This window comes from Neofelis nebulosa, chromosome 10 (assembly GCF_028018385.1).
Source record: "Neofelis nebulosa isolate mNeoNeb1 chromosome 10, mNeoNeb1.pri, whole genome shotgun sequence".
Taxonomy (NCBI): Eukaryota; Metazoa; Chordata; class Mammalia; order Carnivora; family Felidae; genus Neofelis; species Neofelis nebulosa.
The window spans coordinates 19,552,485-19,565,992 of NC_080791.1; the positions used below are offsets into that span (position 1 = coordinate 19,552,485).

The 13,508-nt window shown below is 42.9% G+C and overlaps 1 long non-coding RNA gene across 1 annotated transcript; it reads right to left on the reverse strand.

The window, feature by feature from the left end:
- Positions 1-725: 725 nt before the first annotated feature.
- Positions 726-4,291, reverse strand: LOC131486963 (uncharacterized). The gene is made up of 2 exons (XR_009249543.1): positions 3,261-4,291; positions 726-2,761 (listed from the first exon to the last, which is right to left on the reverse strand). It is a non-coding gene; the product is annotated as an uncharacterized LOC131486963 (long non-coding RNA).
- Positions 4,292-13,508: the final 9,217 nt, after the last annotated feature.

Genomic DNA, 13,508 nt, shown 5'->3' on the forward strand with positions numbered 1-13,508 from the left:
GCGTTTCCATTATCTGCGTATTATGTAAAATCATCTTACTCATCCCTTTTTAAAGGATTGGGGCTCCCTCCAACTCTCGCTGAGCCCCTTATATCCCAGTCCTTGTTGTTTGTCAGAGGTTGTGAGTCACCAGATGCCAGAGACAGAGAGAATGTGGCTCCCTTTTGTCAACACCCAGCAGAGCACCTCAGTTTCGAGTTTATTTGATAATGATGATAATCTTAATGGTCCCTTAAATTTATATATAACACTTACAAGTTATAAGATAGTTTCCTGCCTATGACATCACCATTCTTCATTTGTTTAGCAAATATTTATAGAGTGTCTGCTTATGACAGGCAAAGGCATTCAGAGGGGTTACGATGGTAGATAAGACAAGTACAGTTGTTGCCCTCATTTCATTTGCATTCACTGCATGTTTCTTTAGTCCTTCTAAGATTCTGGATACTCTATGCTGGTGATATATGTAGAGAAGTTCACAGGCGGTTTTGGGGTTTTTTTTCATTCTATAGATCAGAAATGGGGGCTCCAAAAGGCTACGCGACTTCCCCCAGCCCACACAGTTAGCTAAGGGTGATGTAGCAAGTACCAAGTATTGTGTCAGAGACCGACCAGAGCTCAGATAGTCAAAGACGACCCATATCAATGATAATTAGCTTCTAAGCCAAGGTAATAAGTTATGCTGCCCTTGCATGTTAGAGAGAACATCAGACTAGCAATCAGGATTTGGATATGGGTTCCATTTTATTATTTCCTAATGCGTTCAATAAATAAGGTCAGTCGTTTCCAAACAGTGCTACTCAGAGTCCTAGGGTTCTACAGACTAGGAGTCTTTGAGGAGACTCACAGGAGGAGGGGTTGGCTCCAAGCTTCTCTTCCAGATTTAATCGAAACACCAAAGCTTTGAGCCATTTCATACATTGAGATTCCGCATATAACTTTGATTTTCAAAAAGAAATTAAAAAAAGGAAACAATAAAAATATTGGAAACCAATGAACTGGATCATCTTCAAGATTTTTTTCTTAATTTTGATCACCTATAATTCAGTAATCTTTTCATCCTTATTTGCTTGGAGTCTATTTCTTCTCTATTTGAGGTGGCTAACGCGGGGCTCAGTATCCAACAGACTGATCAGGCTGGTAGATTCTAGAATCTTGCTACTCAAAATGTGGCTCATGTATCAGCAGCATTGGCACCACCTGGAACCTTGTTAGAAATACAGAATCTCAGACCCTACCGCAGAACTCCTGAATCTGAATTTGAATTTTATTGAGTCTTCCGAGTGAGCTGGTGAACAGGTCAGAAACACTAATCTAGAAGACACCGGAATCTCTCTTGGATGACTTACATCACTGATTCCCCTCATGTTCTCCTCTCTAGGGTTTATAGCAGAAAGGTTAGGATGGCTGGCCACTCCCTGTCCCACCTCTTCATAGCTCCCTTGGCTGCAGGGGAAAAGTAGAGTCAGCATTTGCCATTTTGCCCATATCCTAACTTACAACATAACAGTCACCATCTGTTAACTTAGTCCTACAAATGGCCCCCCAATACCCATGGCCATTTAGAATGTCAGGGTTAGTGAAAGCAGTTCTTCTCCAGTAGAGAGCTATGGGTCCTTTGATGAGATCATCTTTCCAATCGAGTCCAATCCCGAGACCCGCTAATTCTATAATACAGACTTTCATAACAAAAAACTCTCAGATCCTTTACAAATTGCCCCAGGCTTGTCCATGTGTTATTAAAGTTGGACTGAGTAACGAACGCTATAAATGTCCTAGGAGACAGCACTCATGCCCAGTGAGCATGACATCCCATAATAGACCTATTTGGCTTGTTACCCTGGCGCCTCTCTCCACCCTGAGCTCTGGAAACCAGAGAAAGGCAAACATCAGAATGTCAATCCAAAGGCACAGACATGAGTATAAGATGCTTTGCTTGGAGAATTTTCATAAGATCATATTTCTGGCCAGATTCCTATTACTTCTGCGTTGTAGTCGGGAGGCGATTTTTTCATTAGCATTTCTCTTCCCAGAAGGAAAACATTATCCCCCAAATAAAATTCAAGTGAACTAAATCGCTTCCAACCTCAGCATCATTTCAGGCTTGGTGTCATTTGTGGATTCGAGATTGAGTCCTATTTACTCTGCTCAAGTTCTACTCCTAATAGGAAAAATGCCAAGAAACAAAGAAAAGATGCATCCCATTTTCAGAGGCAATCACCTTCTACGTTTTAGATTGATCATAAAGCAGCTCAGTTTATCAACTTCTTACAAAGTCAGCTCTCTCTGGCAAAGTCAAATCTGACTGCACTCATTCTTTCAACAAACATTTATTGAACATCTACCATGTGCCAGGCACTGGGGCTCACCACTAGGGAGAAAACACAGGTGGTGTTGCTCTTGCAATAGAAAAAATCGTAGCTTACCTAGGAAGACAGAAATGTAAATAGCCACTAAGTCATATAATCAGTACCTTACTGGTGATTTGAATGAGATAATATGGGAATACAGACTAGTAAGCACAGAGGATCCAAATATGGGTTAAGACTCTACTCTTGCTTTCAAGGAGATTTTAATCCAGTGAGAAAACAAGAAACACACACCTTAGCACTGGTAGGCAGTTCCTGCTAAAATGCAAAACGTATAATTATCCAAAATACGCTGAGGGCTAAACGTTGACGGTGACCCTACATAGTAACTGAGCACGATCATGGCGGGCTTTGGGGATCAGCAACAAGAGAGTGGAATGGATTTGAACGGACTGTAAAAAAAAAAAAAATGGGAAGTATTTCTATTTCAATTTTAAATTGAATTTTAATTGAAATATTTAAATTACATTTCTAAAGAAATTTCCATTGATTTCTAAACAGTAAGAATGGGGATGTCTGAGCAGGGAGACTGCCTTCCATAACAAAGGCATGCAGGTAGGAAGGCCTCCCATCTCCCCACCCTGAAACGACAATAAAGTTTTCAGTTCTGCTTGGAACAGAGGTTTAAAGCCTAGAGTATGTTCAGTGATAAATTTGGAAAGACAGACTGGGGCCATAGTATGGAGCCTTGAAATACATACTTAGGAATATGGCGGGGTTTTTTCCCATAAACAATCAAGAGCTCACATGCATTTCTGAGCAGGTAAATGAAAGGAAATTAGTAGGAAAATTAAATTTGTAGTAGTTTGTAGGATAAACTGGAGTGGGAAGCTACCAGTGAAAGAGAGGCAAATTTGGAAGTAATTGTTACAAACAGGATCCCATGCCTACCTTTAATAATCACTGATAAACCATCCCAGTACGCAGGCAGGGGGTGTCCATGAAAGGGAATCCACGGTCAATGGCGTCATTCTTTCTTGAGGAGTGTATTCTGTGAAAAATGTAATTGAGGACCTTGGGTTTGAACACCAGCTTTACGTCATTTTCTTCACTTAAGTTGGTCAGACCCAATGAGTAAGCATCAGGGAGGTGCCATGGGAAATCTCAGAACACAGAATGTTAGAGCAGCTGGGAGCCTGAAGGCTGTTTGGTCCAATGACGTCATTTTGTGAGTGGGAGCAGAGCTCCCAGATAACAGCCAGCCGGAGTTAAAACTAGGGTCCTAACTCCAGATCGAGTGCTCTTCCCACCACACCCAGCTCTTTCTTAAATAATGGCAATATGCCTCCCCTCAAAGAGCTTACATGTGTTCAAAACAAAAACCCGAAACAAAAAAAACCAAACATTGTTTTCATGCAAGGAAAGTATAAAAGTGCACGTTCATCCATACTGTGAGAAAAATGGGTTCATCTTCCTCAAAGACTGATAGAAAAATAAACGTCCTGAACATTAGGAAAATAAAATTTACTGGCAGGCTTAAAGGCCAGATAATGAAAAGCTACATTTCTCCTGGAGTTTCAGCTTCTGAAGGCATAGGTGGCCCAGGAGATAAAAGAAAGCTCTTTCCTGGAAAAAGAAAATGTTTACTTTATTTGCCTAATGCTGTTTCCTTTCTAAATGTCGCCATCCAGAAAAGCTAGACCAAATGACTTGCAATTCGAGGTCACAGTATTAAGGGTCCGATTATTCTAAATCAAATCAGTGCGATAGTTCAGAGCCTTGAATGTATTCATGGACTCTTGAGCAATTAGTCATTTTCTCTGTTGAATCCTTTATGAGTAACTAAATATATAGATATTTGGGGTACAGAAGGTAACATAACAAAATAAACATTGCTCATTAAAGCATATCAATTATAGGTCTTAGCCCCCTTTTTGGCCCAGCTATTATAATATGCATGAACATAAGAAAAGTGAGCTGGAGGAGTCTGACTCAAAAAAAAAATTCTATTTTTCCAAAGCTCATTAAAATACATATTATTTAGACCAGGTCTCCTACAGATCTACAGGTTTTCTACAGGTTTCTACAGATCTCTGCGTTGGTTTCTTCTTTAAAGCATTTTCCCAAACCACGGATTACATTCCATAACACACTTCAGATAATTAAAATACATGTGTTTTATAGAAAAAATCAAACGTAATCAAAATTATAAAATGTTACAGTGTACCGGCATGTTACCAACCTCCATTGGCTGCTTCAATCCCTACCATGATTCCTTATCGAGTGAGCCTTCCAGACTCTACTTGAACACCACAAGAAGAAATACACTATTTTCCAAAGCCACCTACCAATTTTATGCTTTACCACCTAATAGAAGCCAAAATCTGCTATCATGTAGCTTTGTGGTTTTGAATTTTGAGATAACAGAGACCAAATAAATCTGTTCTCTCTTGCGCATGACAATTCAAGTCAACAGACATTTTTGAATGTGTGCCAGGCATTGTGATGGGTACTAGATAATGAATCAATGAATGAGTGAATGAATGAATGAATGAATGAGGCAGGGTCCTTGCTCTAGAGATAATTACATTGAAATGGGGAGGCAGATATGTACCAGTATACTCCGTGTTCGGATGCATAGAAAGGGGCGCCTGATCCCGATTTGGGAAGTTAAAGAAAGTCTTAACGGAATTTGTAAAGACAAATAAGAGTTAGCCAAGGAAGTAATTTTCTAAAGGGAAAATTTTCAGGAAAAGTGAAACAGAAATGGGAAATAGTATGGTATATTCAAGGAACTACAAGTAGAATGCTATAAGGAAGGAGTGGCATACAATGGGGTTAGGCATAGGCAAGAACCTGATAGAGACTTACCTGTATGTCATACCTAGAGGCTGTGATATGGTTTAAAAAAGAGAATAATAACATCAGATTTACCTCTTTGTTAGATCATTCTCGTGGCGGTATAGAGAAACAAGGGTAGAAGAGGCAAAACCATTTAAGAAGTTATTTCAGTTATCCAGGTGAAAAATGATGAAAACCTGAATTGAATCTGTGCTAATGTGGATACAGTTCAGAAATATTTATGAAATCAAACTGACACGCCCAGAAAACTACTTTTTTTTTCTTTTTTACAGAGAGAGCGTAAGTGGGGGAGGGGCAGAAAGAGAGGGAGAATCTTAAGAAGGCTCTATGCCCAGCACGGAGCCCGATACCGGGCTTGATCTCACGACCATGAGATCATGACCATGAGATCATGCCTTGACCCAAAATCAAGAGTCAAACACTTAACTGACTGAGCTACCCAGATGCCCCTGGAAAATTAATTTGATGAAAACGGTAAAAGAGAGATGGCACTTCCACGATGATTCTTTGGCTTCTAACTTGAGTAACTGAATGACCAGCCAATTGCTGGTACACCAAGTTGGAGGTGTCAGGGTGAGGTGAAGATGTGGATTTGTTGATGTCACTTTAAAACGCCAGTTAAGACGAATGGTTAGTAATTGGATACAAGTCAACTCAGAGGAAAGACCTAGTTGGAGAAATAAGCCCAGCATCTCAACGAATAATATGAGCTTAAGACTATATCGATCATCCAGTTACAGAACAGAACCAGGTACAGAAAGGAGAAGCATAAACACAGAACGTAGGGGAACAGTAACATTTCAGAAAATTTCCAATAGCTGGAGATAGCCATGGAGTTCCTCCTGGGTCTTCTCTTTCCTACAAGAAACATTCACAGATCTTTGTGTCTTCTATTCAGTTGCCTCCAAATATTTCATTTTGCCAATTTCCTTCCTAAAACAGGACATTCTCAATGGACACTAATGCAAGAATTGGAAACTGGCCAAAGCTAAAAATATCTCCATTCTGGATGGCATGAGTGTCTTCCTACTTCCATACCATAGATTTGTCACTCGAAACAGCTGCCCATCCAGGAACTGTATTTGCTAGTCTCCCCTGTTAATGAAATATGAGGGGAAATGACCTATGATGCCTCTGGGCCAAGGTTTTTATGAATCAGAGGTCCCCTCTCTACTCTCTTTCCTCTTCTTCAAGCTAGATGCAAATGACATTGAGGCCAAAGTTAGAGAGTTGTTGAGTTCACCAGATGGAAGGACCCCAGGATGTGGGTCTCCATGTGGAGGGAAGTAACACAGGACACAGAATATCTGACTTGGACAGTTAGTTAACTGAGCAAGAATTGAATTTCAATTATATTATACCACTGAGATTTAGGGATCTATTTTTTTACAGTAGCTCCTACCATAACACCATACACCTTTTGCAATAGCATAAGAAACCATTAATTTTGAAAGGAGGGACATCATATCAATGAGTCGTCATTTAAAATTCTACATCTTTATTGGGGAGCCTGGGTGGCTCAGTTGGTTGAGCAGCTGACTTCGGCTCAGGTCATGATCTCGCGGTTTGTGGGTTCGAGCCCCGTGTCGGGCTCTGTGCTGACAGCTCAGAGCCTGGAGCCTGCTTCAGATTCTGTATCTCCCTCTCTCTGTGCCCCTCTCCCCCAACTCACACTCTGTCTTTCTCTCCTCCAAAAATAAATAAACATTAAAAAAATTTTTTTTAATTCCACATCTTCATAAACAAAGATTTTCGGGGTGCCTGGGTGGCTCAGTCGGTTAAGCGCCTGACTTCAGCTCAGGTCATGATCTCACAGTTCGTGGGTTCGAGCCCCGTGTCAGCTTTGTGCTGACAGCTCAGAGACTGGAGCCTGCTTCAGATTCTGTGTCTCCCCCTCTCTCTCTCTGCCCCTCCCCTGCTCATTCTCTGTCTCTCTCTCTCTCTCTCTCAAAAATAAACACTAAAAAAAATATTTTTAAATGAAGATTTTCTCCATTCTGTAATTATGCATTAATTTCTTTGATCCAACTTCAGCACCTCACATTTACCCCTATTACATTTCATCTTTTTAGATTTTAGCTGATCTCTGGATATTTTAGTTATCTGTTTGGAATTCAATTCTTTTCATTCAGTGTATTAACTATCAATTTTCGACTCTCTAGCATCTACAACCTTGACCAAGGTTTCCATCTTCAAGCCATTAATACAAAAATAATTGAAAAGCTGGGCCTAGACCAACATTTCCAGAAATATCCTCATAATAACATTCCTTGTGAGCTCTCTATGGACCCTTCCCAAGTCTGGCAACACTTCCTCTAATTGGAGCATACTTAGCATCATCCACTTCAACTACTGCTTTGAGTTTTGCAGGACTTGAAGATAAGAAGAGTCAAAAAAAAGGATTACAATCAAAGAGAGTCTATTCTCCTCCTTTCCAGGTCTTCTAGCCCAAGCTCTTCACCAGTTCCAAATCACCCCTTTGGATGCAGTGACATCCTAACTGGCCTCTCTGTTGATCTCTCCCCACTCCCATTTATCCTAGACTTGTCTCTCACAGGTCTTTTCCTTTAAAACCAAGCTGCTGTCACTCTCCCGCTAAAGATGTCCAATGACTTCCCATTAAATCCAAACCCCTTCGTTTCCTGAACAAAGATCTTTCTGACATGGACCCCCACTATCTACTCAGCCTTCTTCTCCTCCCCACCATTGTAAACTTTTTGTCATTCACTGAACATGTTAGGTCCTTCCAAACGCCCATGCCTTGTAAATGTTCTTCTCTGACGTTTCTGCTCCTGTCCTACCCACCACCCCCACCCCCCACCACCAAGGGAAGAATGAACTGCCCTCTCCTCTTTGTTTTCATATTTACTCTGCTCAGCTTCATTGTTTACAGGCCTTCTTCCTCTGATAGCCAGTGAGCATGTTGAGAACAGGGTTGTGGCTTTCACCCACGTTTCCCCAGCTCCTACCACAGCGTATGCTTCACAGTTGGTGCGCACAAAATATTCATTGAAATAATGAGTGATGAGAAGGAAATACAAATGGCGGATGAATGGGAAAGGTGGTGAGAGGTAAAAGACACCGCTCTGATATGGAAGCAAAAAGTTCAAATTGCCAATGTTTACACAGTGTTAGGGTACACAACAACACGTGGATGTTTCCCCTATCACCATGTAACCGTAGAACCAGCAAATTTGGGGTGCCTCTGTGGCTCAGTTGCTTAAGCATCTGACACTTGGTTTCGGCTCAGATCATGATCTCACTGTCCCCGGGATCGAGCCCCCCACTGGGTTCCATGCTGATAGCTCAGAGCCTGCTTGGGATTTTCTCTCTCCGTCTCTCTCTGCCCCTCCCCTACTTGCGCATGCACTCTTTCGCTCTCTCTCAATATAACTAAACAAACTTTAAAACAAAACCACAAAAAAGAACCGACAATTTTTTCTGTCCAGAAAAGGGGAAGATCACCATATAGACACAGACCTTTAGCATTACAAGCCCTATGCTGATACACACAGTCTCTTTACAGTTAAATATAAAAATATTTAAGAAGCATGACGCTCCCTTAATATTTATATCCTTACTATCAGTTCTAAAATCGGCACCCACACCTGGTCAGGTCAAATCATTATGACGATTTATTGTTGTGTGTTTTGGTAAAGTAACAAAGAGCATCAATGAAAAATATCCAAATACCTAGAAATAAACTGAGTAAGAAGAATGAATCCAGTAATTAGCCTGGAAGTACAAAAAAGGGTTGATTTCATTACAGAATAGTTTCCAAAGGGAACTAGCAGTCTTCCTTTTGAATCTTGATTACAGGTGTGCCTAGGAAGGGTATGCCACTCAATGCCCCTTGGGGATTTCTTTCCATGATTTGGTTTCCCTTGAGTAGTTGGTATGATTAACGGGGCTGGTTTCTTTTATAATTGTCCTGAAGCCCTTTATATTTTCAAACTGATTTGTAATTGTTTTTTTTTTCTTTTCCATAGATATCCTTAAAAATGAACCCATCAGATGATGTGATATGCGCAAGCTCAGCTCACAGTGGTTGTGGTTGGCAAGGCCAGAACATAGCCATAGAGAGTCTTTCTACTTTCTTAGGGTACTCGGGTGCTCTTTGCAGAATATTTTCGTTTCCAAAATTCAAAGCAAGCTTAGCTTTCCCTCTTTGGACTCAGGATAAGGTTGCCAGATAAAATACAGGACGTCCAGTTAAATCTGAATTTCAGATAAGTCATGAATAATTTTTAAGGACTAGTATACCCATCTCATCGACACTAGAAATCCTGTATTTTTAGTGCCTAAAACTGGGAACCCAAACTTAGGAAGATAACATTTTTCACCCCAGAGCTATATGAACTGGGGCAAGGCACTTGATCTTTCCAGGTTGAAATTCCGTCATCTCTAAAAACAAAGGGTTGTGCCCCACAACCTGTAAGGGACATCTGTGGCTAACTAGGCTATGGTATAATATTTTCCCATCATCAAAGTGTACCCAGGAGTATAATAACAGTGTGGTAGAAAGAGTGCTCCATTTGGCATAAAAAGATCTGAGTTTGAATCCCATAGCTATCACTATGTGATCTTAGGCAAATCAAAGCCTTCAGATCTCAGGTTGCAGATTCTTCATCCACAAAAATGGGGATATTATAAGGATCAAATTAGTTAATATGTGTAGAAGTGCCTGGGTAAAGTTATAAACAAACGATGACTTATCAGGAAGATACTCAACTCCTAGCAGAAGTTACTCTCAACCAATGCGGAAGGGAGTTATTGTCAAAACTTACTGCCAGAGACCCTGTTCCCCCGCGTGACCCAAAGTTTTCAAGCTTGGATTAATCCTCACAAGGTGCCCACAAGTAATCGCTTTATCATCTCTGCCTTTTATAGACCAAGAAACATGGGTTTGGGGTGCTGGGTGGCTCAGTCGGTTAAGTGTCAGACTCTTGGTCTTGGCTCAGGTCATGATCTCATGGTTCATGAGTTCGAGCCCTGCTTCTGGCTCTGCACTGGCAGCATGGAGCCTGCTTGGGATTCTGTCTCTCCCTCTTTCTGCCCTGACCCCTCTCATGCATGTGCACGCATGTTTTCTCTCTCTCTCTCTCTCTCTCTCTCTCTCTCACAAAATAAATAAATTTTTAAAAACTTAAAAAAAAAAAAGAAATATGGGTTCACATGTTTGCCCTAAACCTCGATCCCGTCAAGTAATCAATGGGCAAAATAATACCCACGAAACACATTTATTATGAGAATTAAGTGAGAAAATATATACAAAGACCTGGCCCAGAGTTTCTCACCAGAAATACCCATTCTTTCCTTTCTCTGCTGTTCTCCTGGACACCACAACTGAGGTCCGTTGGTGGAGGGTGTCGAAGTAGTAGGCCTCAGTTTCCATTCCCCTCCTCTACCTGGCGGCTCTGGTGTTACAGCCCAGAAGGATAAGGAAGGTCTCCTCCAATCCCCAGACTCCCCTAGGGTGGAGTCTGAGACCCCCCCCCCCCAACTCATTTAGCGTCCCCTGGCCTCTACGGACCCGTAGAACAATAATAACCTTCCCTAACCTCAACCAGATTCAAACCAGAAAAGCAGCAGGAGAAAAGTCGCCTTGACCCAAAGGGGCATCCAGCCCCTCCCACGCCAGACGGAGGATAATGCACTCCAGACCACACGAAATTCCCCGTATCTGATTACTGCAGAAGCCCCCCCTGCACCAGCCTCTGTCCCTCTTGCCTCAGACACAGCTCTTCCCCGGCCCCATTTTTCAGGTCAGCAGGCCAGGCCTCGATCAGGACAGCAAGATGCCTTCACCAGGGAGTTTCCGACCTGCCCCGGGGATGTCGGATTCACCCTTTCCCAGACGCCAACTTGGAAAGGGCCTCGCCGCGCCTTGCGCACACATCTGTGGTACAACAGTGACCTCCAGCGGCTGGCTGGGCCGGAAGGACAATGCCCGCCTCCCTTCTGAGGGCAACCCTATCTTTCCGGGAGGCTGGCATGCAGGACAACAACTTCTTTTTGGAACCACCTTCCGGAAAAGCAAAGCGCAGCATCTTAAAAAGCAACCCAACAACCTCCGAGTTATGCACCAAATGAGTCTAATCCCATGTCACTCTACCATTTTCTCTCTCTCCCTCTTTCTCTGCCGCTCCCCAACGTGTGCTGTCCCTGTCTCTCTCAAAATAAATAAATAAACTTAAAATACATATTAAAAAAAAAAAAAAAAGAACAGAGGTCATTACTTCAGCCTGTGAAAAGGCAATTAATGACCGCACCCCCGTAGTGAGAGGCCTTGACTGAGTCTGAAGAGTTAGCCAGGCAGATGTGGGAATTTTCAGAAGGAAAACAATGAATGAAGCATATTTGGGGCATGAAGTAACTGACACAGAAGCTGGAATGGGCCGAGGCCAGGAAGGGGTCCCCATCGGCTGGAGTACTGTGCAGTAGAGGGATATAGGGCCAAAATACAGGCTGGCTTCAGAAGGCAGGATCAAGGATTTAAAATATTTGCTGCAGTATGGGCGCCAGGGTGGCTCGGTCGGTTAAGCGTCCAACTTTGGCTCAGGTCGTGATCTCTCAGTTTGTGAGTTCGAGCCCCACGTCAGGCTCTGTGCTGTTAGCTCGGAGCCTGGAGCCTGTTCCAGATTCTGTCTCCCTTTTCTCTGCTCCTCCCCTGCTCACGCTCTGTCTCTGTCTCTCTCAAAAATAAACATTAAAAAAAAATTTTTTTTTTAGTAAATAAGTAAAATAAAATATTTGCTGTGGCAATGAGTAATCTTTGAAGGTTCTTGGATTAAGGTGAGATTTGGGAAGAAGAATTTGGCAAAAGTAGCCAGAGCCTGCGGGGCGAGCAAAAAAGAGATCGAAATCAGGTTTTTGCTAATTATGGACAGTCACACTGCGGGTGTCAGTCAAATCCAGTCTGAGAGACTTAAGGCAAAGTCAGTGAGTGGGTAAAAGGACAGGTGGGGCACAGGACATCAAAGAAGAAGACTTTAAAACACAAGGGAAATCAAGCAAAGTGTAGCTGTGAATAGGAACCAAGGCCAAGGTTTCAGAGAATGGGATATCCAGGTGGAAACAGAAGTCCGACTTTTTTCTCATGAACAGCATCTTGAAAGGGCTGGGGCCTTGAATGGCAAGGCAAGGGGTCTGATAAATCTACCCTAAAAGGTCCAGTTCAGAGACTCTGGAGGACCTGTTCCCAAGGGGCCAACGGAGATCAACTCTTGGCTCGAATCCGTGTCTGGGAGACGACAGGGTTGTGGGCCTGTCCCTTGGCCTCCAGGTAATAGATACTGACTGTTACAGGGTTTGGTATTGTCCCTCTGTTCCTTCTGTCCTGAATGGGGGAAGACAGCTGTCCTTTGACATGCAGGGCAGGAAACTAAGTGGTCGATGAGGTGGGAGACAGTGAAATCGGAGACTGTATCTGCCTTTCCATATGTGTGTCTCCCAAAGACCTCTCGCACACAGAGGAAGAACTACAATCAATCTAGAACAAGGCCTCCCCAGGGAAAGGCAAATACCATGATGAAGATGGAGAGGACATTATGGTTCTCCATCCACGTCCCCACAGTGAGCTGCCTCCTTCCGTTGTGACACTTACCACAGGAAAGAGTACGTATCTGCTTACTTATCTATTTGTCCCATTAGAAAAGAAGCTCTTGGGGGCGCCTGGGTGGCTCAGTCAGTTGAACGCCCGTCCAACTCTTGACTTCCTGACCTCAGGGTTGTAAGACAGAGCTCTGTGTCAGGCTGTGGGCTGGGCATAGAGCCTGCTTAAGAATCTCTCTCCCTCCTTCCCTCCCTCTCTCACTACCCCCCTCCTCACCTCATGTGTGCAGCTCTCTCTCTCTTCCTCCCCCCCCAAAAAGAAAACAAGCTCTTTGAGGGGCAACAAACACATCTTCCTCAACTAGCACAGGGCCTAGCACAGATGGCACTCCGTAAATACTGTCTAGAATTTAAAAATCAATAAATAAGCAAACCTGGGATGGGGAACATTGGTTATGAAGTTACAAAGACAGTCCTCATGAATACCCTTCTTGCTAAACCGTGGTCAGAATAAGAAACCGTCCATGTAAGATGCCCCCCAGCGCAGGATGAGGCAAAGTGTAGACTTCTGGCCAACGGTATCTGCTAGGATTACGATACGGCATCTCCTCTTGCGACAGACCTTGAACGGACACAACCCGCGAAGCCTTAGTGAAGAGCCTCATCCGACCAACACTTTTGCTGCAGGACGTGGAAAGTGGAGACACTTCCATGGCACAACTGGAGGGCTCGTGTCCATGACGGCATGGTTGAGACATACAGGTGTCTGCTTGTACACATAAC